We start from the raw sequence: 27032 nt of genomic DNA, 5'->3' as shown, positions 1-27032 counted from the left end.
AGCAGAATCAGGCACGGTGGGGGCCCGTCTCAATGAATTTCAGCGCGCAGTGGGCTCACTCGCAAGTAGACCCCTGGATCCTTCAGGTGATATCTCAGGGGTACAAATTGGAATTCGAGACGTCTCCCCCTCGCCGTTTCCTAAAGTCGGCTTTACCGATGTCTCCTTCTGACAGGGAGGCAGTTTTGGAAGCCATTCACAAGCTGTATTCCCAGCAGGTGATAATCAAGGTACGCCTCCTGCAACAGGGAACGGGGTATTATTCCACACTGTTGTGGTACCGAAGCCGGACGGCTCGGTGAGACCGATTCTCAATCTAAAATCTTGAACACTTACATACGGAGGTTCAAATTCAAGATTGAGTCACTCAGAGCAGTGATTGCGAACCTGGAAGAAGGGGACTACATGATGTCTCGGGACATCAAGGATGCTTACCTTCATGTCCCAATTTACCCTTCTCACCAAGGGTACCTCAGGTTTATGGTACAGAACTGTCACTATCAGTTTCAGATGCTGCCGTATGGATGGTCCACGGCACCCCGGGTCTTTACCAAGGTAATGGCCGAAATGATGATACTCCTTCGAAGGAAGGGAATTTTAGTTATCCCTTACTTGGACGATTCCCTGATAAGGGTAAAATCCAGGGAACAGTTGGAGGTCGGTGTAGCACTATCTCAGGTAGTGTTGCGGCAGCACGATTGGATTCTCAATATTCCAAAATCGCAGCTGATTCCGACGACTCGTCGTCTGTTCCTAGGGATGATCCTGGACACAGTCCAGAAAAAGGTGTTTCTCCCGGAGGAGAAAGTCAGGGAGTTATCCGAGCTAGTCGGGAACCTCCTATAACCGAGCCAAGTCTCAGTACATCAATGAAAGGGTTCTGGGAAAAATGGTGGCTTCCTACGAAGCAATCCCATTCGGCAGATTCCACGCAAGAACTTTCCAGTGGGACCTGCTGGACAAATGGTCCGGGTCACATCTTCAGATGCATCAGCGGATAACCCTGTCACCAAGCACAAGGGTGTCTCTCCTGTGGTGGTTGCAGAGTGCTCATCTTCTAGAGGGCCGCAGATTCGACATTCAGGACTGGGTCCTGGTGACCACGGATGCCAGCCTGCGAGGCTGGGGAGCAGTCACACAGGGAAGGAATTTCCAGAGCTTATGGTCAAGCCTGGAGACATCACTTCACATAAATATCCTGAAGCTAAGGGCCATTTACAATGCTCTAAGCTCAGCAAGACCTCTGCTTCAAGGTCACCCGGAGTTGATCAATTCGGACAACATCACGGCAGTCACCCACGTAAACAGACAGGGTGACACAAGAAGCAGGAGGGCAATGGCAGAAGCTGCAAGGATTCTTCGCTGGGCGGAAAATCATGTGATAGCACTGTCAGCAAGTGGGGACTTCACCCAGAAGTCTTCCACATGTTTATAAAACTCGACAAGTATTGCGCCGGGTCAAGGGACCCTCCGGCAATAGCTGTAGACGCTCTGGTAACACAGTGGGTGTACCAGTCAGTGTATGTGTTCCCTCCTCTGCCTCTCATACCCAAGGTACTGAGAATTATAAGATGGAGAGGAGTAAGCACTATATTCGGGCTCCGGATTAGCCAAGAAGGACTTGGTAACCGGAACTTCAAGAGATGCTCACGGAGGATCCGTGGCCTCTACCTCTAAGAAGGGACCTGCTCCAGCAAGGACCCTGTCTGTTCCAAGACTTACCGCGACTGCGTTTGACGGCATGGCGGTTGAACGCCGGATCCTGAAGGAGAAAGGCATTCCGGATGAAGTCATTCCTATCCTGATCAAAGCCAGGAAAGATATAACCGCTAAACATTATCACCGCATTTGGCGAAAATATGTTGCGTGGTGCGAGGCCAGTAAGGCCCGACGGAGGAATTTTCAACTAGGTCGATTCCTACATTTCCTGCAAACAGGAGTGTCTATGGGCCTGAAATGGGGGTCCATTAAGGTTCAAATTTCGGCCCTGTCAATTTTCTTCCAAAAAGAACTAGCTTCAGTCCCTGAAGTTCAGACGTTTGTGAAAGGGGTACTGTATATACAGCCTCCTTTTGTGCCTCCAGTGGCACCTTGGGATCTAAATGTAGTTTTTGGGTTCCAAAAGTCACATTGGTTTGAACCACTTAAATATGTGGAGTTAAAATATCTCACATGGAAAGTGGTCATGCTGTTGGCCCTGGCCTGGGCCAGGTGCGTGTCAGAATTGGCGGCTTTATCCTGTAAAAGCCCTCATCTGATTTTCCATTCGGACAGGGCGGAATTGAGGACTTGTCCTCAGTTTCTCCCTAAGGTGGTTTTCAGCGTTTCACCTGAATCAACCTATTGTGGTGCCTGCGGCTACTAGGGACTTGGAGGACTCCAAGTTGCTAGACGTTGTCAGGGCCCTGGAAATATAGGTTTCCAGGACGGCTGGAGTCAGAAAATCTGACTCGTTGTTTATTCTGTATGCACCCAACAAGCTGGGTGCTCCTGCTTCTAAGCAGACTATTGCTCGTTGGATTTGTAGTACAATTCAGCTTGCACATTCTGTGGCAGGCCTGCCACAGACAAAATCTGTAAAAGCCCATTCCACAAGGAAGGTGGGCTCATCTTGGACGGCTGCCCGAGGGGTCTCGGCTTTACAACTTTGCCGAGCAGCTACTTGGTCAGGAGCAAATACGTTTGTAAAATTCTACAAATTTGATACCCTGGCTGAGGAGGACCTGGAGTTCTCTCATTTGGTGCTGCAGAGTCATCCGCACTCTCCCGCCCGTTTGGGAGCTTTGGTATAATCCCCATGGTCCTTACGGAGTCCCCAGCATCCACTAGGACGTCAGAGAAAATAAGAATTTACTTACCGATAATTCTATTTCTCGTAGTCCGTAGTGGATGCTGGGCGCCCATCCCAAGTGCGGATTGTCTGCAATACTGGTACATAGTTATTGTTACCAAAAAAATCGGGTTATTGCTGTAGTGAGCCATCTTTTCTAGAGGCTCCTCTGTTATCATGCTGTTAACTGGGTTTAGATCACAAGTTATATGGTGTGATTGGTGTGGCTGGTATGAGTCTTACCCGGGATTCAAAATCCTTCCTTATTGTGTACGCTCGTCCGGGCACAGTATCCTAACTGAGGCTTGGAGGAGGGTCATAGGGGGAGGAGCCAGTGCACACCAGGTAGTTCTAAAGCTTTACTTTTGTGCCCAGTCTCCTGCGGAGCCGCTATTCCCCATGGTCCTTACGGAGTCCCCAGCATCCACTACGGACTACGAGAAATAGAATTATCGGTAAGTAAATTCTTATTTTCCCACAAATGTTGCGTATTCACGGGAAACGTCTCAGATTGGGGATAGGTCACCTCAAGAGCCTCACCGGCCGTAGTTCTCCAGCTCATTACTAAATGGATGCCTGTGCCTGTTATATGTACTGTTTCATTACCTCCGTCAGCCTAGCTGGTCTGAGGGACATGGCTGTGAGTCAGCATGACAGGTGTGTCAGGTGTGTTTGCTGAATGTAAGTTACACCTATTTGCATTTGTGCGGTTGCATAAACTAGATCTGTGGCGCTTAACCTCTGTCCAAAAAGGGAAGGGCCTGTGTGCCGGCCATTCAGGGAAATTATTCTGAATAGGGTTCTGCTGCTCTGTAACGTACTTATTGGTGTAAAGTGTTCTGCTGACTGTAAACAGAGAAAACGTCTTTTGACTTGTCCCAGTTATGCAATTGTTCAGTGCCATCAGCCGTTTATTGTAGCCTTATTCCTCCAACAAATCTGCCAACTTCCCTATATAAACTTGGCTAAGAAGTTCCCCAGGTGGCTTTTTTCTCGGTCTAGGTGTGGTTGCCGTTGCTGTATAGGCCTGTGCGTCAGGGACGTGCGGTGAGGTAAATTGCTCAGGAGGCACTGGCTAGTACCAGAGCCAGATTTACAAACCATATATGAGCCAAAGGGTTCATGAGGGCATTATGCACAGGTGCAGCAGTATATACATGTGGGCATTACACACTGGTACAGCAGTATATACATGTGGGCATTATACACAGGTGCAGCAGCATATACACGTGGGCATTATACACAGGTGCAGCAGTATATACATGTGGGCATTATACACAGGTGCAGCAGTACATACATGTGGGCATTATACACAGGTGCAACAGTATACATGTGGGCATTATACACAGGTGCAGCAGTATATACATGTTGGCATTATACACAGGGGCAGCAGTGTATACATGTGGGAATTATACACAGGTGCAGCGGTATATACATGTGGGCATTATACACAGGTGTAGCGGTATATACATGTGGGCATTATACACAGGTGCAGTGGTATATACATGTGGGCATTATACACAGGTGCAGCGGTATATACATGTGCGCATTATACACAGGTGCAGCAGTATATACATGTTGGCATTATACACAGGTGCAGCGGTATATACATGTGGGCATTATACACAGGTGCAGCAGTATATACATGTTGGCATTATACACAGGTGCAGCGGTATATACATGTGGGCATTATACACAGGTGCAGCGGTATATACATGTGGGCATTATGCACAGGCACAGCGGTATATACATGTGGGCATTACACACAGGTGCAGCAGTATATACACGTAGGCAATATACACAGGTGCAGCGGTATATACATGTGGGCATTATACACACGTGCAGCGGTATATACATGTGGGCATTATACACAGGTGCAGCGGTATATACTGTACATGTGGGCATTATGCACAGGCGCAGCAGTATATACATGTGGGCATTACACACAGGTGCAGCATTATAAACTCCTGGAAATTTGGTGAGGTTTGATCAGAGATGTGAGGAAAAGATAGGTGGGGGAGGTGAGGGGAGGCACTGCCTCACCTGCCATAGACTTTTTACTGCAGAGTTTTAACTATAAATATGATTAGAATAATACAAAGAAAATATTTCTGATATATTATTTGTATTTTTCATATACTTTATGTAGTCAATACTCCGGTGTATACGTTAGTATAACAGGAAAGGCTCTGCCTCACCTGCCTCACCCCACCGCATGTCACTGCTGTGCAGAGAGCCGGAAAGGTGGTTTCACAAGTCAGTCCTTGGTAGAAGAAGATCTTACTACCCTGAGAACAAGATTGAGGCAGATACGGACACATCCTATGACCACATCCACTGCCACACCATCACCACAAGATAAGGAGCATGCAGGTTCCGGTGGCCATGGCCCATGTAGTCCTTGTGGGGCCAACACAGTGTCGGCTGGCTATAGACGGTGAGATGTCTGGCTAGCACCCAATGCCAGTTTCTCCCATAACTTCCTGTTAATACATCCGACAGCCTTTGGGCAGACATGATATGTGTGCTCTGATTTTCCCTATGCCCATTAGTTGAACTGTGTCTGCATGTTCTCTGAAGTCAATAAAAGCCCATAAGCACAGCCCATTGAACCGTTCGCACAGTCCATTAGCCTGTAGGTGGTAGGGGGCAGTATTGAGCTACCACACTTTGTCCAGAGATATTGGACCAGCTCATTTATAATGTGATGTAAGATTACCTTTCCCTGTGGAATCCTACTATGCTAAACAATTCTGACCAGCGTATGATGCATTTTCTGCAGACACCGCGTACCCGTCTCAGCGTTCCATGTGGCTTAACCCACCATGCAGTTGATCTTCTGTAGATTTCCCTCAATCTACAGATATAGGACCTGTTATGTCCACAGCATCAAGATACATGAGTGTCAGGATTGACCTGGAGAAAGTCCTTGAGAGTTGTACCAAGAGTCTAGCCAGGCTGTGGAGCCGGATCTTATCACTAGGCCTCTATTATCTCAGGCTGGTAACTACTATGTCTGCAGTATCAGAAGATCGTATCATAGAATGTAGGTCTAACACTGTGACAATAGCCCAAAGATTCCTATAGCCTGCCTCTAGTGTAGGACCGTAGCTTGTGGCCTTCAGAATATAGGGGCATATGTGTCAAAGCTTGGGAAGTGATAAAGTGGAGAGAGATAAAGCCCATCAATCTCCTGCCATTTTTTCAAACACAGCCTGTAACATGGCAGTTAGATGCTGATTGGCTGATACTTTATCTCCCTGCAAGTTTTGATACATTTCCCCCTAATTTGTTACTGTGCTGTAGAGCTGGGGATAGGCATGGAGACTTCACAACCCCTAAGTGGCAAAATGACATATTACACAGCTTACTATGGGCTGATACAGAGATAGGTGCAAATGCCGACACAGCTGTGATTCCGTGCGCAGCTGCTGTGCGACAGTATGCAAAGGCAGCAGCCGCTAAGATTTTGAGACGCTTACTGGAGGTGTCTGAGGTCTGCCACTTGTAAATGGCTGTGCAGTATGGCCATCAGAAGTAAGATGCTGGGGCCATGTTTACTGCGCCACTGAAACGGTCACAACGCGCCCTGCATGTGAGCAGCCACTCTCTCGTTACCTTCTACTAACGCTCCCTGACCGTCAGTCACTTTGCAAATAAATCCTCTCTGCGACCGCCATTGCAAGACTGTTGCAGCACCTGCACAGTGTGACTTCAATGCAGGCACAGCGGCAAAACATTGCTCAACTGCATAGAACACCGGCATTGAGTCCATCTCTGCATTAGACACTATGGGCCTAATTCAGACCTGATCGCTCCTCTGCAGCGGTCTGCGATCAGATAGTCGCCGACCATAGACAGTAAAAACCTGCCCCGTGCAAGTGTGCGAATGCATGTGTACGCCATGTGAAAAGCTTTGCAAACACCGGTCAGCTGCAAATCCGTTCACAACTCACTCCCCATGGAATGATTTTTCCAGTGTGTGCGTAGCCCAGGACTTACTCCTACAGTGCGATACAGACAGGCTGATCGGGGCCGGAGCTGATGTCACACACCCGCCCTGAAATTCTTGGGAACGCCTGCATTTTGCCTGACATTCCCAGAAAATGGCAGTTACCACCCCCAAACGTCCGCTTCCTGTCAATCAACTTGCGTACGCCTAGCGTTTGAAATTTTCGCACGATTATTCTGCAGTTTGGCCTTGTGCGTGCACATTGCAATCCATCGATCGATAATCGCCCATCATGCAAAATCTCACAACAGCAATCAGGTCTGAATTAGGCCCTATGTACGTTGTATACACAAAGTGACATTGATAAAGGAGCAGCCATTTCTTTTCTTCATGTGCCATAACACAATGCCTGAATTTGGGCACAGTGAGATGCTGAGTAAGCAGATTGCACCCGGAGTTTGGGCAAACGGGGGTCGCCATGTTTTCTATATAACAAGGTTATAGCAAGTGATTGGAACCACGGCTGTGGCTTATCAGGGTGTGCTCTGGGCCTCTTCTGCCTTGTCCTTGGGCCAATCCAGTCTCCAATATGCATACTGTAGCTGAGGAGAGCAGGAAAGAAGAAGATGCCGGAATTAAGTAGGATGCAGGGTTGCTATCAGTACGTGATCTAGCCAGTGCCACGCGTCTTATAATAGTGCTAAGAGGTCAGGTGGATACTTGCATTACAGTTAGGGCCGGATTAAGGGCCACGTGGGCCTGGAGCTGAAAATTTCCAAGGGCCTATACTGAGAAGGGGAGGAGCTGTAACTAGTGCTGTGTGGGTGTGGCCAGAGCCATATGAGTGTGTACACCCTATATACTATGAACCCTAATTACTTCCTAAATACATAAACATAGAAAATATGCATAATTTTGTGAGGAAAAAACAAAACAAAACTATTTTAATACTTATGATTTATGATTGTTTGGCCAGCTGTGTGCCTGGTCACCATCCTGCTGCTAGCATAATGGGCCTATTTTTATGTGGAGGCCTGGAGCTGTAGCTCCATCCGCCCCATTGTTAATCTGGCCCTGATTACAGTGGAAATGAAGCACAGCACTGGAGTCTTTCACTAGAAGCCGAGTGATTCCTCTTCCTCCTTCTACACTTTGCGTATTGCAGGAACTGACATTAAAGTCACACAGCGGCGGCCGCTGGCACAGAGACAGGCATTTTTTTCTGGCATGGCCACTTGCTGCAGGATAATTCAGGGCCTCTTATTACTCGTGTGATCTGGGATAAGGGCCAAGCCCAATTATGTCGACATTTGGGCCAATAATGATTGTATATTCGGGCCAATAAACTTCCCGTTATAGGAGAGGCCTGAGATATTTGCGCCATTTCCTTGTTGATTCATTTGAGAGAGTCTCAAACCAAAAAACTAGGGTGGTCCACTGAACGGCTAACCATCGATATCACCATCAATACTTTCCATCGATGACAAAAATTCAGTGCTGAAAAAACATTGATTGTTCAAACCATCGATGGCTGTTACTAACAGCGTGACATGATGGCAGGGAGCCAATCGGAGAAGGAGGGCTGGACTGTGAAACGAGCAATGGGGAGGCGGGGTTAAATGCTGTGCAACTCAAAAAAATTCTACATCATCATTGGACCTCTGCCATCGATGTTTGCTACCCATCGATGGTCGTTAGCCAGAACAAAAATGCACCATTCACAGAAAAATCACCCTACCCAGCCCCCCTGTTATCTCCGCGCAGCTCCTCTTTGGCTGAGTTGCATGGCTTGTGGGCTGATGTGACGCCACTTAGGTGACCTGTACGGTGGGCCTTTCAGTCACGGTTCGATGACAGGATATCACAACCTTAGCTTATTACTAATATCAGTGCGCAGGTCTCGGGAAAATGACAAGGTGGCAGGGGCGTTTTAAGAGAGGAGGAGGCCCGTGTCAGCCTCCTCCGTCGGGCCCCCTCCTCTCTGCCTGGAGCGCTGTAGAGTCTGAGCACTAGAGGGCTCAGACTCTACTGCGCATGCGCAGAGCTCAGGGAAAATGGCGCCGCGCCATTTTCCCTGAGTTTTCTCTACTGCACATGCACAGATCTCCGGGAAAATGGCGCGACGGCCATTTTCCCTGAGATTTCTCTACTGCGCATGCACAGAACGCTGTGAAAATGGCCGGTTCTAGCGGCGCTGTGGATGCCGGCGCTGGACTTCGGAGAAGTGAGTATTTTACAAATGGGTGCAGTGTGTGCGGTGGGGGCCCCCTCTGGACTCAGGGACTTGTGTGCACCGCACACACTACACCCATTATAGAAACGCCAGTGCAAGGTGGCAATTTTACACACGCACAATAAGGAAAATGGCTGCCGTGCCATTTTCCCAGAGACCTGTGCCCAGTGCTCAACAGTCACTCTCACGGCACTGGCGCTGCCTCCTAGCAAGGACAGGGCCCAGACGGAGACTGCACACGGGCCCCTTCCTCTCTTAGGCCCTCATTCCGAGTTGTTCGCTCGTAATTTTCTTCGCATCGCAGCGATTTTCCGCTAACTGCGCATGCGCAATGTTCGCACTGCGACTGCGCCAAGTAAATTTGCTATGCAGTTAGGTATTTTACTCACGGCATTACGAGGTTTTTTCTTCGTTCTGGTAATCGGAGTGTGATTGACAGGAAGTGGGTGTTTCTGGGCGGAAACTGGCCGTTTTATGGGAGTGTGTAAAAAAACGCTGCCGTTTCTGGGAAAAACGCGGGAGTGGCTGAAGAAACGGGGGAGTGTCTGGGCGAACGCTGGGTGTGTTTGTGACGTTAAACCAGGAACGACAAGCACTGAACTGATCGCACTGGAAGAGTAAGTCTCGAGCTACTTAGAAACTGCACAGAGAAATCTTTTCGCAATATTGCGAATCTTTCGTTCGCAATTCTGCTAAGCTAAGATTCACTCCCAGTAGGCGGCGGCTTAGCGTGTGCAATGCTGCTAAAAGCAGCTAGCGTGCGAACAACTCGAATGAGGGCCTTAATACGCCCCTGCTGTGAGCAGTAGCAAATATATTTTATCAGTACATTTTGGAACCATTTCACAAGACTAATGAAGTTGGAGAGTCAGGATACGCAGTGCACAGTGATAGGTCCTTCTTCTTCTGCTGCATCAGAGGAAATAGTGCAGTGATGTGTATAGTGGCTATTCCTCTTTCTTGTGAACTGAAATTCCAGCGAGAAAGGCATCAATTACATATACACTAATAATAGTCATCCATGGAGAGTGACATAATTCCCTGTGACACAACATATGCTTTTAGCTGTATGCAGGGCATAAAGTGGTCCTGGAGAGGTGGTGGAACTCATTTACCCCGCCATCTACCTCCCCTCCTCACATTAAGCAGCACCAGGCAGTGGCAAACGCAGGATTTGCATGGGGGGGTTTCCAGAACTGGGTGGAGCCAATCACGGGGGTGGGGACTGAGCTGACCCAGTATATGCTGGGTCCGTAAAACTAGTGTGTCTGTGTGTGTGTGTGTATATATATATATATATATATATATATACCGTATATATATATATATATATATATATACATACATATACATAGCATATTAAACATGCATACATATATATATATATATATATATATATATACATACACACATACAGTACATGTATATATACACATGTATATATATCATAAGTGTGTGTGTTTATATGTATGTATGTATATACATGTGTATATATGTATGCACATGGATATATATGTACTATAATTAAAATAAAGTAAACTTTTATTGCACTTACAAGTGCCACCAGGAAGACAGCAGGCTGCAGAGGACGCTAGACAGCCATTAATAATACTCTTGCAGCTTAAAAAAAATTTTTTTTTTTTTTTTAGTCGAGGGGGGTTTCTGGGTGCTCGGAAACCCCCCCTGGGTGCGCCACTGCCAGGGCCAGTGGTAGTGTTTTTGGTCCCCCCCTACAAACTATAAATTAGTGTCCTACTTCCCATACTTTATAAAGGGGCATTGGTCTCACAAAGAAGCAGCGTGGTCACACAATAGTACCCCCAATTCACATTACACCACACAGTAGCACAATCTTATTCACATTACACCGCACGTAGTGCCCGATTCATATTACACCACATAGTAATGCCCCTTATTATGTTTACGTCACTCAGTAGTGCCCTTTATTCATTTTGCACTACACAATGGTATCCTTTATACACGTTATATCACATAGTAGTGTCCCTTATATTCAATGCCCACAGTAGTGCCCCTTATACACAATTACCACAGTACTGCCCCTTACACATAATGACCACAGTAGTGCCCCTTACACATAACGACCACAGTAGTGCTGCTTATACACATAATGCTGGTCATTTCGAGTTGATCGCTCGCTAGCTGTTTTTTTGCAGCCGTGCAAACACTAAGCCGTCGCCCTCTGGGAGCGTATCTTAGCTTAGCAGAAGTGTGAACGAAAGGATCGCAGAGCGGCTACAAAAATAAATTGTGCAGTTTCAGAGTAGCTCCAGACCTACTCAGCGCTTGCGATCACTTCAGACTGTTCAGTTCCGGATTTGACGTCACAAACACGCCCTGCATTCGGCCAGCCACGCCTGCGTTTTATCTGGCACGCCTGCGTTTTTTCGAACACTCCCTGAAAACCGTCAGATAACACCCAGAAACGCCCTCTTCCTGTCAATCACTCTGCAGCCAGCAGTGCGACAGAAAAGCTTCGCTAGACCTTGTGTAAAACAGCTTTGGACGTTGTGAAAGAACGTCGCGCGTGCGCATTGCGCCGCATATGCATGCGCAGAAGTGCCATTTTTTTTGCTTCATCGCTGCGCAGCGAACATTTTCTGCTAGCGATCAACTCGGAATGACCACCAATGACCACAGTAGTGCTGCTTACACACATAATGACCACAGTAGTGCTGCTTATACACATAATGACCACAGTAGTGCTACTTATACACATAATAACCACAGTAGTGCTGCTTATACACATAATGACCACAGTAGTGCTGCTTATAGACATAATGACCACAGTAGTGCTGCTTATAGACATAATGACCACAGTAGTGGTGCTTATAGACATAATGACCACAGTAGTGCTGCTTATACACATAATGACCACAGTAGTGATGCTTATACACATAATGACCACAGTAGTGCTGCTTATACACATAATAACCACAGTAGTGCTGCTTATACACATAATGACCACAGTAGTGCTGCTTATACACATAATGACCACAGTAGTGCTACTTATACACATAATGACCACAGTAGTGCTGCTTATACACATAATGACCACAGTAGTGATGCTTATATACATAATGACCACAGTAGTGCTACTTATACACATAATGACCACAGTAGTGCTGCTTATACACATAATGACCACAGTAGTGATGCTTATACACATAATGACCACAGTGGTGATGCTTATACACATAATGACTACAGTAGTGATGCTTATACACATAATGACCACAGTGGTGATGCTTATACACATAATGACTACAGTAGTGACGCTTATACACATAATGACTACAGTAGTGACGCTTATACACATAATGACTACAGTAGTGCCCCTTATACACATCTCTGCCTCTGTCACTCTAGCAGCTCACCTCCTGTGTCCCTCCTGCAGCTTCCCCACCTCTCTTGTCCCTCCAGCCCCCTCTCATCTTGTCTTCAAGATGCACAGAGTCTGCTCCTCTTCATGGCTCTTCTTGAGACACAGCGTGTGTGAGTACCAGGAGGGGTGGGCTGTAGGGATGGACCGCAGTAAATTATTATATATTATAACCACACTGCCAGTTCTGCCACTGTGCACCATCCTCCCCCGGAAATCCGCTGAAGTCCTTAAAATTATCTTAGTGGCCCTTAGAAGCACAGTTACATTATATTACGTATGGTACTGCTATGGGCTCAAAATGGAGGACCAAGTCCGTAACATCCACTAAGCAATTATTTAATCAGCAATTTAGACAATGAATGCAGAAGTCTGTTTTGGTTGCTATGAGGTTAGTGCAGATTTGTACCTAATAGCAGGACCATCTTAATGTATAGGCATACCGGGCAGCTGCCCAGGGCCCCACACTTCTAGAGGCTGTGGAGCAGGGACATGTGGTGGTCACACATTCAGAGTGGCGAGGCAGCATCCTCTTCCTGCCCCCCAGCCTGCAGCCAGACAGTGAATGGCTGTCAGCATGATGATTTGTGGATGGCTGGAGCTATCCACCAATCAGAGTGCTGACAGCCATTCACTGTATGAAAGCATGTAGTGAGATGGCACGGGACCACAGGAGGGGCAATTTATGATTTTCTGGCATTGCTTTACCCAGGGCCTACGATGCTGGTAAGACAGCTCTGTCATAGTACTGAGGTCTCCAGGAGTACATGAGGTGCATATGCTACTAAGGTGCTGGGTGGGGGTACTGCTAAGGGGTAGCATTAATTTACCGACGGACACAATACCGACAGTCATAATCCCGACAACCATTGACCGACAGTCAAAATACCGGCACGGTCAAAATACCGAATTCATTATACCTACATGTCCAAAATGCCGACATAATCAGAATACAGACATTTAAAATGCCGACATGTCAAAATGCTGACATGTGTTTTTAAGGAATTTTTGCCCCAAAACAGACTTTGTTCATGCTTTACCATCCCAGTGCCCGAAGCATGGCGAGCGTAACGACCCATGCGAGGGGACGCAGTACACTTACACAGTGTCCATGTCGACCTATGTCCACATTGACACAAACCCCCCCCCCCCCAGAAAAACTCACGTCAGTATTTTGAAATGTTGGCATTTCAAATGTCGGTATTCTGACTATGTCGGCATTTTGAACATGTCCGTATAATGAATGACGGTATTTTGACTGTGTCGGTATTGTGTCCGTAGGTAAATCATACCGAACCCCTGCTAAGGTTGCTGTGAACAGAGAAAGTTTGGGAACTACTGCTGTATAGTGCAATAGTGAGCGGCACAAGTAGCTAGGGATGGTCATCGACCATCGATGATTCCAAATCATCGATTGTTGATGCCTCATGTCAAATAGTTTTGCCATCGATGGCAGAGAACCAATGGTTCTCCACCATTGATGGTAGAGACACCAAAATGGTTCGCCCCCTGTCACCCCGCTTAATTCCATGTACAAAGCCTAGCGTTGCCCCCCACGATGGACCCATGAAAACCCGCCCTCAGGCTCTGATTGGCCGGCGGCTTGCTAATCCATTGCACGGGGATGACCATCAGTGGTTGAAACCATGGATGGTTTACCTGTGAACGGTTTTATACCATCAAGGTGAACAATCGATGGCGACCGTTGCTAATTAACCCACTGATGGCCATCCCTACAATTAGCTATTCTTCTGCTTACACCCATCTAGAGGCAGCCTCTGAGCCAGAACTCCAGTCATCCGTACGCTGTGAATAACCAGACTTACTACTGAGGCCTTTAAGTTGCAGAATTCTATAAGGTATAGGAATAACAACATTCAATAAATTATCCTTAGCCCTGGTGTTAGTCAGCGTCTGTCAGGTCCATCTGGGGTCAAACCAAAACTTTTCCATCCTCTTACATCCGCGAGGCTATTTTGCCTCTCTGTTGAGTAAACTCTGAATTTTTCCCCTGGCAGATGGCCAGGACAGATCTCAGCGGCATCACATCCTGCCGGGTAAAGAGCAGATTTCATGTCTAGGAATCCTCTGATAATTCTGCATTCAAGGCATTTGTTTCATCGGCTAGTAATGTCTGGGCTGTAATGTCTGGCCTAACACGTACACACAATATCTGACTGACCAATCGCGCACGGCCTCTGGATTCTAACACTGTCGTACGGTTTATACAAAGACCTTTTCTAGCAGCCAAAGCCGGCTGACGTCACACATCTCTAACCCAACGTCCAGACAGACTTTTAGTATTTTTTTATACAATACAATTTCTCCGTGCATCCTATTAGCAACCCCCTGTTACTTCCAGTCACCGTTCAGGAACACCCCATGTATTTCCAGATCTGTACTGTGACTCTGGCCCTCACTCCGAGTTGATCGCTCGCTAGCAGTTTTTAGCAGCCGTGCAAACGCTATGCCGCCGCCCACTGGGAGTGTATCTTAGCTTAGCAGAACTGCGAACGTTTTATCGCAGAGCGGCTACAAATTTTTTTGTGCAGTTTCAGAGTAGCTCAAAACCTACTCAGCACTTGCGATCACTTCAGACTGTTCAGTTCCGGATTTGATGTCACAAACCCGCCCAGCGTTCGCCCAGCCACGCCTGCATTTATCCTGGCTCTCCTGCGTTTTTCCGCACACTCCCTGAAAACGGTCAGTTGCCACCCAGAAACGCCCACTTCCTGTCAATCACTCTGCGGCAACCAGTGCGACTGAAATGCATCGCTAGACCCTGTGCAAAACGACATAGTTCGTTGTGCCCGTACGTCGCGCGTGTGCATTGCGCCGCATACGCATGCGCAGAACTGCCGTTTTTTAGCCTGATCGCTGCGCTGCGAACAAATGCAGCTAGCGATCAACTCGGAATGACCCCCTCTATACGTACAAAATCGTGACACGCGCAAAGTGTGACTCAGACGCATGCCAATACAAAAATAAAATGTAAAATTGCGCTGCTGCCTCCGCCTCAGGTCCATAGTGTCCCCACAGCCCCATCATGGAGGAGAGATAATCGGCAAATTCTTATCTGTAAATATCCCTATAGATTGTAAGTTTACGAGCAGGGCCCTCTTACCTCTTTGTCTGTTATTACTCAGTCCTGTTTTATTACTGGTCTATTATATTAGTGCTGTGCAGGGGCGTTTTAATAGAGGAGGGGGCCCATGTGCACCTCCGGGTGGGTCCCCTCTTCTGTACGTCGCAGTAGTCTCCGGCATTGCTCCGGAGTCTACTGCGCATGCGCAGGTCTCCGGAAACATGGCCCCCGCCATGTTCCGGAGACCGATGTGGATACTGCGCATGCGTGGTGGCCATTTTGGTGGCGATTTTCACCGCGATTGCAGCGCCCGGCAATGGACTCCGGAAAAGTAAGTGTTCAAAATGGGTGCAGTGTGTGTGGTGTGGGCCCCTCCTGTGGCATTATGGAAACGCCTATGGTGCTGTGCTGTGAGGCTGGTTCTGGGCTATGATGTCACTGCCCAGCACCACAGGTGCTGACCGCCCCCTATCCGTCTGGCAAGGCAGCGCTTTTCAGAGTGTGTTCATACTCGCCCACTCTCCTGGAACTGCTGGGAGACTCCCGAATTTGGGATACAGTCTCCCAGCCCCGAGAAAGTGGACAATTCCCCCGCATCCTGTCACTCCACAGGTGATATTAGCGGGGCAAGGGGTGTGATGCCACGATTTGCTGGAAATTGTGGCATCGCTTCCTGTGACGGTTTGCAGCAAATCTCTGCAAAAGTTTGTGGGGGACCACCCGGACCCCACTATCCACAGATCTCCCGGAGACGGAGCTGCCGTAGCGAATTCCGTGTCACGTATATGTCACTGCAGAGACATGTTTGAGAACCGTCACGCCTATGTACGTAGCAGCGGGGGAGAATTACAAATCTGAGGCACTGCAGAGGGTACCTACAGAATACCGGATGCCCCCACACTAGTAATATTCCTAATTATTATAGTTATATACTATTATTCTTATACAGTAGTTATTATTTTAATATGAAGCACACTTTTAAATATACATCTATTAATATTGCTCTGAGCAGATGTTTTTCAGGCTTATTCTCTACACCTAAAGCCCTGTTCTTAAAAATAGATCACGTTTCCTAAGGCTTTGTAAATACAAGTTTCGTGTATTAATCCTCACAGTGGTTTCATCATCTGGAGTTGACAATAGGAGTTTGCATAACTGAATGCGTGGGCAACTCCTCCTAAGTATTTCCCTTTGGCAGGTCTGGGGAGCTCTCCCAGGTCAAGTGCCGCTCGCTCGTCATCAGTAAACACATGGAAAATGTAGGCCTGTGGGTGGGTTGTCCGCAGCGGATTCCACATTCAGCAGCAGTGACACCTCAGCAGCAACACAAACAGGCGCAGGAAGTAAAATAACTTAGGACTAAATCACTGCACCAGTTTCATAAACAGTTCATCTCTACTGTCTCCACTACAAGCGCTACTGGTGTAAATGCTTATCCGCAGGGGAAGTAGGATTGTGTGTACAGATTCAGAATAACATTTTGATAGTTATTTATCGGCTAAATAAAAAGCGAAGATCAGCCCGACTTTACTGAGTAGGAAATGTAAGGCCGACAATCCTGGCCAATTACCCACCCCGTGACAGGACGTAGCGTCACTCTGAGTTTGGATGCTGGCCACCTCTCAGCAGGAAAGGGAGGAAGTGGCTGCGTAACGGAGGGCACATGTTGCTGCCCGCTATTATGAAATTATATCTAGGGAAGAAGCCGGAAAGGGTTACACAATTTAGTAAAATTATACATGTTTACTTTATTATATTATACTATACTGTAAAAATGGATAGAATATTTTATATTTTCAGCATAGGACCCTTCAGCTGCTATGGAACTACACATCCCAGCATGACCTACCACAGTTTTTCTATTAGAGTATGCTAAAACTGTGGTAGGCAAGTAGCCATACTTGCCTACTCTCCCGGAATGGCCGGGAGGCTCCCGAAAATCGGGTGACCCTTCCGGCCCCCCAAAAGAGCAGGTAAGTGTCCCGATTTGCGGGGTCCCCCCTGCATGCTTGGTGGTGTGGTTCTACAGCAGCTGCAGGCTGCGTGTTGAAAAACCCTGTTTTTGAGTGTAGGGATGGCCATCGACCATCGATGATTCCAACTCATCGATAGTTTATGGTCAATGGTGAATACTTTTGCCATTGATGATACAGAACCACTCAATGTTTTTTGTTTTTATTTCTACAAGGTGTCGGGACACGGTGCATAACTCCACCTCTTGACACCACAAATCCTGCCTCCAGGTTCTGATTTGCCCACAGGCCAGTCAGTAATAGAACAGAAATCACCATCGGTTAGTGAAACCATGGATGGTCATCCTTTACATAGTTTGCAACCATCGATGGTCATTTGTCATTTCAACATTACTAACCATCAATGGTAAATACACCGATGGCCATCCCTAATAGGGTGTAGATTAGGGCCCTCATTCTGAGTTGATCGCACCAAGGGGGGGGGGGGGGGGGTGTCCAAAAGGGCCCCCTGCCACACCACAGATCGGATCTCTCTTCCGATCCGATCTGTGGTGTTGTGCTCCCGTCCGCACTGCAGCGGTGGCCGTACAAACAGGACAGCTGAGCGACGGCTCAGCTGTCCAATAACGTATGAGTGAAGTAGGCTGCCCCAATGGCTGAGCGGCAGGCTGCTTCATTCATACATGATTGGAGAGCTGAGCCGTCGCTCTGCTGTCTGTGCGGTTGGTGGGGACGGGAGCGCAGTTCGTTCACTGGATGGTATGTGAGTGACCCCCCCCCGTCCTCCTCCTCCTCTCTTGAATAGGGGCCCCACTGTTTTAAGTACCCCGGGCCCCCCAGCGACTTAATCCGGCTCTGCTTATGGGGGGGTGTATTTTAGCATAGCAGGGCTGCGATCGCTTGTGCAGCCCTGCTATGCTAAAAAAGTTTCCTGCAAAACAAGACCAGCCCTAGACCTACTTACCCTGTGCGACGGATCCAGCGATGATGGGGTCAGCTTTGACGTCAGACATCCGTCCTCCGTTCGCCTGGACACCCCTGCGTTTTTATTACCACTCCCCAAAAACGGCCACCAACGGTCAGTTGACGCCCCAGAACGCCTTCCTGAAGTCAATCTTCTTGCGGTCGCCGCTGAGACCGCTTTCTCAGCTGTCAGCGTCGTTGCCCGGCGACTTTCCAGACCTGATCGCACCGCTGCGATGAAGTGCAGTGTGCGATCGGGTCGGAATGAGGGCCTAGGGTGGTCATTCCGAGTTGTTCGCTCGCAGTTTTTAGCAGCCGTGCAAACGCTATGCCGCCTCCCACTGGGAGTGTATTTTAGCTTAGCAGAAGTGCGAACGAAAGGATCGCAGAGCGGCTACAAAGTTTTTTTGTGCAGTTTTAGAGTTGCTCCAGACCTACTCAGCGCTTGCGATCACTTCAGACTATTCAGTTCCTGTTTTGATGTCACGAACACGCCCTGCGTTCACCCAGCCACGCCTGCGTTTTTACTGGCACACCTGTGTTTTTCCGAACACTCCTAGAAACGCCCACTTCATGTCAATCACTCTGCGGCCAGCAGTGCGACTGAAAAGCTTCGCTAGATCTTGTGTGAAACTACATCATTCGTTGCAATAGTACGACGCGCGTGCGCATTGCGCCGCATAAGCATGCGCAGAGGTGCCTCTTTTTTGCCTCATCGCTGCACAGCGAACGAATGCAGCTAGCGATCAACTCGGAGTGACCACCTATGTGCAGTACGGATGGTGTAGTGGTTAGCATTACTGCCTCACAGCACTGAGGTCATGGGTTCCATTCCCACCATGGTCCTAACTGTGTGGAGTTTGTATATTCTCCCCGTACTTGCGTGGGTTTCCTCCGGGTACTCCGGTTTCCTCCCACAATCCAAAAATATACTGGTAGGTTGATTGGCTCCCAACAAAATTAACCCTAGCATGAATGTGTGTGTACATGTGATAGGGAATATAGAGTGTAAGCTCCACTGGGGCAGGGACTGATGTGTGAATGGCCAAATATTCTCTCTGTAAAGCGCTGCGGAATATGTGTGCGCTATATAAGTAACTGGTAATAATAATAATGTGGCCGAGTGCAAAATAGTGTGGTTTATATACAGAGGTGGAACACTACATCGCCGGGCCTCACGGGGGAGATGTCGGGGGACGGGGCTGGAGAAGAGGCCTGTACCCCTGCAGCGCCCTCTGCTATGTCTGTATGTGCCTAGCTGTGCATGCTTTAAGACAGGGGTGGGGAACCTCCGGCCCGCGGGCCGTATAAGGCCCGCAAAGCCGTTTGGTCCGGCCCACCAGCTTGTGTCAGTGAGACACGCTGCCGCTCAGTCCGGCGGCAGCGTGTCTCAGCTGTCAGAACAGGGAGGAGAGCGCGGCTGTCGGGTGGGAGCGGCGGCGTGTAGTACTTCAAACCAGCCGCCGGTCCGTGAGCCAATCAGAGCTCGCGGACCGGCAGCAAATCAGGAGCCGCGGCTGCCGGTCCGCGAGCTCTGATTGGCTCTTGAACCGGCGGCTGGTTTCAAGTCCTACACGCCGCCGCCCAACATATCCGCGCTCTCCTCCGTGTCCCGCCGAAAGGAGCACGGTAAGAAGCACGGAGGGGAGGGGGGAGGGGGGAGGGCATCTGATACCTGGCACTGTGGGGACATCTGTATACCTGGCACTGTGAGGGGCATTTGTATACCTGGCACTGTGGGGGCATCTGTATACCTGGCACTGTGGGGGCATCTGTATACCTGGCACTGTGGGGGCATCTGTATACCTGGCACTGTGGGTACATCTGTATACCTGGCACTGTGGGGGGCATTTGTATACCTGGCACTGTGGGGACATCTGTATACCTGGCACTGTGGGGGCATCTGTATAACTGGCACTGTGAGGGGCATTTGTATACCTGGCACTGTGAGGGGCATTTGTATACCTGGCACTGTGGGGACATCTGTATACCTGGCACTGTGGGGGCATCTGTATACCTGGCACTGTGGGGACATCTGTATACCTGGCACTGTGAGGGGCATTTGTATACTTCGCACTGTGGGGGCATCTGTATACCCGGCACTGTGGGGGGCATTTGTATACCTGGCACTGTGGGGGCATCTGTATACCTGGCACTGTGGGGGCATCTGTATACCTGGCACTGTGGGGGCAATTGTGGATCTGGCACCGCACTATTGGGGGCATATGTGTAGCATGTCCCATTTTAACTGGCCACACCCATTTTTTTGGCTCGTGCGCGCCGGAGGCGCGCACACACAGTACCTCTAAGGGGCAGATCTACTGGTGGACAGGGTAATTTTTTAAGTTGAGAATTTTTGTATGGCCCCCGAAGGATTTTATAAATATCCAAATGGCCCTCGGTAGAAAAAAGGTTCCCCACCCCTGCTTTAAGATAATAGTGACCGCAGGCAATGGTGGAACTTCCTAAACCCACTATTAATACCTAGCGCCATTAAAGGTAGCCGCAGCACAACCTGTCTATTTACTAAACAACTATATGTGTAGTAACCCAGAGCAACAAATCCGCAAATAGCTTTGACCGGTTCAGTGAAAGTTAAGTTGGGCACACGCAGGCATATCCTGTTGCTCTACTCCCCAGCGGTGCAAGTATGCGGGTACGCTCGGGTACGGAGTACCCTTGAGAATTTGGCAACAGGTACGCAGTACCACCTGCCACACACTTTGCCATTACCACAATTATAATGTGCCACAAAGCAACAAGACCATGGTGCTTGGCATCATGGCGGCTCCTCCCACTTTGTCAGGGTTACTGGGAGTGCCACAGTGGCTGTATTTTCCTGTTATAATGGAGGCATTACTATATATTGTTATTAAATTGGGGGCATTACTATATATTTCTATTATACTGGATGTATCACTATATATTTCTATTATACTGGAGGCATTACTTTACTATATATTTCTATTATACTGGAGACATTACTATATATTTCTATTATACTGGAGGTATTACTATATATTTCTATTATACTGGAGGTATCACTATATATTGTTATTATACTGGAGGTATTACTATATATTTCTATTATACTGGAGGTATCACTATATATTTCTATTATACTGGAGGCATTACTTTACTATATATTTCTATTATACTGGAGACATTACTATATATTTCTATTATACTGGAGGTATTACTATATATTTCTATTATACTGGAGGTATCACTATATATTTCTATTATACTGAAGGTATCACTATATATTTCTATTATACTGGAGGTATCACTATATATTTCTATTATACTGGAGGCATTACTATATATTTCTATTATACTGGAGGTATCACTATATATTTCTATTATACTGGAGATATCACTATATATTTCTATTATACTGGAGGTATCACTATATATTTCTATTATTCTGGAGGTATCACTATATATTTCTATTATACTGGAGGTATCACTATATATTTTCTACTAGGTGCTTCATCGCGCCCTACGGGCGCTCTTCACACCGTCGCAAGGGGCTACGCCCCCTTAACCCTTGCATGCCTTTCTGGGGTTTAATATTTGTATTATATGGAGTATAACCTGCATTCCTTTGTTAGTTGTTAAATATTGCACAATGAAAGGGCGTGCGATGTTGAAGGAGGCACAGCCCCTTGCGACGGCGTGAACAGCACCTGCAGGGCACGATGTACAGAATGTAGCGGGTGCGGGGGGGACTGCGGATGGTGTCTGTAGATGCTGCGGGTGGAGGGAGGCAGAAGTGGGGGTGGGGCCCGGATGGGGAAGGTTCGGGAGGTGCTGCGCGTGGGGGAGGGGCAGAGGAGTGGGGGATGCAGATGGGGGAGGGGTCCGGAGGCACTGAAGGTGGGGGAGGGGCAGGGGTGCCACGGGTGGGAGAGGGGCAGGTGTGGGGATGTTGTGGATGGATGAAGGGTTCCGGAGGTGCTGTTGGATGGGAAGGGACAGGAGTGCCGGGGGTGGGGTAGGGGACCGCAGGCACCATGGGTAGGGTAGGGGCAGGTACGGGTGTTGCGGCGGATGGGAAAGGAGGTCCGGAGGTGCTGCAGGTGGTGGAGGGGCAGGTGCGGGGGTGCCATTGGTGGGGGAGGGGTGGGTGAGAGGGGGACCGCTGATGGAGGAGGGTGTCTGCAGATGCTGCGGGTGGAGGGGGGCAGGTGTGGTGGGAGACATATAAGGGGGATGAATGGTGGAAGGGGCCTGGAGGTGCTGTGGGTGGTGAAGGGGTGGAGGAGTGGGAGCCACGGGTGGTGTAGGGGGTCTGGAGGCACAGCATGTGGGGGAGGGGTGGAGTGCCGCATGTGGTGGAGGGGAAGGTGCGGAGGTGTGGTGCATTGGGGAGAGGTCTGGAGGCGCTGCGGGTACTGTACATGCCATAAAAGGTAGTTGGAGGGTATGCAGTAACAGAGCCAGGACAGGGGTGACAGGGTCAGTACAGGGTTGACGGGGCCAGGACAGGGGTGACAGGGTCAGAACAGGGGTGACGGTGCCAGGACAGGGGTGACGGGGCCAGGACAGGGGTGACGGGGCAAGGACAGGGGTGACGGGGCCAGGACAGAAATGATAGGGACAGGATAAGGGTGGCAGGGCCAGGATAAGGGTGAAAGGGCCAGGATAAGGGTGGCAGGGCAAGGCCAGGGGTGACAGGGACATGACAGAACACAGGGCACGGGAGAGATTGGTATTAGGGACAAAACAGTGGTGACAGACAGATGTGTCTTACCGGAGTCACTGCTGCTGGCTGCTGCTGTTCCACTCCAACCTGTTGGGATCTGCTGCTGCTGGAGACTTGGCATGGCTGACTCTCTCAGGCTGGAGTCCTGCTTCCTCTGCCCGTCCGCATCCCTCCCCCCCTCCTCAGTCACACACCGCAGACCTCGCGCAGCTGCCGGGCACTGTGGTAAGGTGAGACTGGAAATGACTGGTTAGCCCCCAGGAGATGCTGCGGCTGGAGGGAGGAGGGGGTCATAGCATGCACGTGGCGCGGACCTCACGGCTTCCGGGCACTGTGGTAAGGGGAGACTGGGAGTGACTGGTTAGCTCCCAGGAGACGCTGCGGCTGGAGGGAGGAGTGGGTCAGAGCCTGCAAGCAGCTCGGATTTCTGCAGCGCTACCCGCCAGCTAAAGTGTGTGAATGAGCTGGGTGCACCTCACTGCGGGCGGCAGCACTGCAGGTAGCGGTGGGGTTGCCGGGGCTGGAGATAACAGAGGCAGTATGGAACCTGCACAGCGGCAGGTGCCTCACTAAACTGCAGCTAAGAAGCGTGGAGTGTGCCAGAAAGTGACGCTCCTCCGCATCAGAGAGACCCTGCTGAGTATGCCGATGTGGGGGGTCAAGCACACAGTGAGCCGGTGCCCGTCTGTCTGTATGACATACCCCTCACACACCCCCATACCTCCCAAATGTCCCGATTTTCGCGGGACAGTCCCATTTGTTGGGGTCTGTCCCGCTGTCCCACCCGCGGGTCGCAGTGTCCGGCGGTGGGGGGGGGGGGGCAGTTGGAAAGCTCCTGTACTCGCTGTTCTGCTTAGCAGAGCAGCGGTGAATAGTGGAGACAGAGGGAGAGGGGGCATCAGGGGGTACGGATTAATGGGGGGATTCCAGCAGCAGAGCCGGATTAAGGTGGGGGGGGGGGGGCAGGGGATACGTACCGTTGGCCCCACAGTTTTAGGGGACCCCCCGGCTGGAGTAGCTCTGTCCCAGCTCAGAAGCTCCCCCCCCCCCCCCGTCCTGCCAGTAACAGCGGCAGCATTGTGCTACAGTCAGCGCACGCTGCTACGTGTAGGCAGGTCTGTGGTGTTGCAGGGAGGCAGCAGTCTCCCTGCTTTCTTCTGCCTGTGCGGGTGTGTAGGGGGGAGCGACCACCTCCTCTGGATTTAGCCCTAGCTGAGGGGCCAAAATTCCATTAAAAAAATAAAAATAAAAATCGAAATTTGCATAAGGGGGCGTGGCCGCGCGGGGCGCGATTAGGCCACGCCCCCAACCCACAGCAGGCACAGCAGTGAGATAGGGCTCCCCTGTCACAAGTGCCCTGGGCCCCCCGGACTCATAATCAGCCCCTGGGGGCATGCCAGCAGCTCACAGAGCGCTGGGCATGCTCCCTCACTGACGAAAACGGGGGCCCTCCCGTGAAGCCACGCCCCCTTTTCGCCGAGTGTGTGTGTGTGTGTGTGTCCCTCCTTCTGCCTGGATAAAGCTCCTGCAGAAAGCTGGGAGGTCTGCACCCCTGCCTGTGCCATGCCCATACTATCTGTTTCTGCTCCTAGTCTCCTGTAGATTTGGCCAGATCTCTGTGACTCATTTGACTAACTCCGCCCAGTGTTGTGACTCCGCCCAGCGTTAGCAAATGAATCACAAGGTCACAGAATAGGGCTATTATATAGGAGATTATACTGGAGGTATCACTATATATTTCTATTATACTGGAGGCATTACTATATATTTCTATTATACTGGAGGTATCACTATATATTTCTATTATACTGGAGGTATCACTATATATTTCTATTATACTGGAGGTATCACTATATATTTCTATTATACTGGAGGCATTACTATATATTTCTATTATACTGGAGGTATCACTATATATTTCTATTATACTGGAGGTATCACTATATATTTCTATTATACTGGAGGTATCACTATATATTTTCTATTATACTGGAGGTATCACTATATATTTCTATTATACTGGAGGTATCACTATATATTTTCTATTATACTGGAGGTATCACTATATATTTCTATTATACTGGAGGTATCACTATATATTGTTATTATACTGGAGGTATCACTATATATTTCTATTATACTGGAGGTATCACTATATATTTTCTATTATACTGGAGGTATCACTATATATTTCTATTATACTGGAGGTATCACTATATATTTCTATTATACTAGAGGTATCACTATATATTTCTATTATACTGGAGGTGTCACTATATATTTTCTATTATACTGGAGGTATCACTATATATTTCTATTATACTGGAGGTATCACTATATATTTCTATTATACTGGAGATATCACTATATATTTTCTATTATACTGGAGGTATCACTATATATTTCTATTATACTGGAGGTATCACTATATATTTCTATTATACTGGAGGTATCACTATATATTTCTATTATACTGGAGGTGTCACTATATATTTTCTATTATACTGGAGGTATCACTATATATTTCTATTATACTGGAGGTATCACTATATATTTCTATTATACTGGAGGTATCACTATATATTTTCTATTATACTGGAGGTATCACTGTATATTTCTATTATACTGGAGGTATCACTATATATTTCTATTATACTGGAGGTATCACTATATATTTCTAACTGGAGGTATATTTTCTATTATACTGGAGGTATCACTGTATATTTCTATTATACTGGAGGTATCACTATATATTTCTATTATACTGGAGGTATCACTGTATATTTCTATTATACTGGAGGTATCACTATATATTTCTATTATACTGGAGGTATCACTATATATTTCTATTATACTGGAGGTATCACTATATATTTCTATTATACTGGAGGTATCACTATATATTTCTATTATACTGGAGGTATATTTTCTATTATACTGGAGGTATCACTGTATATTTCTATTATACTGGAGGTATCACTATATATTTCTATTATACTGGAGGTATCACTGTATATTTCTATTATACTGGAGGTATCACTATATATTTCTATTATACTGGAGGTATCACTATATATTTCTATTATACTGGAGGTATCACTATATATTTCTATTATACTGGAGGTATCACTATATATTTCTATTATACTGGAGGTATCACTATATATTTCTATTATACTGGAGGTATCACTGTATATTTCTATTATACTGGAGGTATCACTATATATTTCTATTATACTGGAGGTATCACTATATATTTCTATTATACTGGAGGTATCACTATATATTTCTATTATACTGGAGGTATCACTATATATTTCTATTATACTGGAGGTATCACTATATATTTTCTATTATACTGGAGGTATCACTATATATTTCTATTATACTGGAGGTATCACTGTATATTTCTATTATACTGGAGGTATCACTATATATTTCTATTATACTGGAGGTATCACTATATATTTCTATTATACTGGAGGTATCACTATATATTTTCTATTATACTGGAGGTATCACTATATATTTCTATTATACTGGAGGTATCACTATATATTTTCTATTATACTGGAGGTATCACTATATATTTCTATTATACTGGAGGTATCACTATATATTTCTATTATACTGGAGGTATCACTATATATTTTCTATTATACTGGAGGTATCACTATGTATTTCTATTATACTGGAGGTATCACTGTATATTTCTATTATACTGGAGGTATCACTATATATTTCTATTATACTGGAGGTATCACTATATATTTCTATTATACTGGAGGTATCACTATATATTTTCTATTATACTGGAGGTATCACTATGTATTTCTATTATACTGGAGGTATCACTGTATATTTCTATTATACTGGAGGTATCACTAT

The sequence above is a fragment of the Pseudophryne corroboree genome, chromosome 8 (assembly GCF_028390025.1).
Source record: "Pseudophryne corroboree isolate aPseCor3 chromosome 8, aPseCor3.hap2, whole genome shotgun sequence".
NCBI classification, from domain to species: Eukaryota; Metazoa; Chordata; class Amphibia; order Anura; family Myobatrachidae; genus Pseudophryne; species Pseudophryne corroboree.
This window is presented reverse-complemented; position numbering follows the sequence as displayed.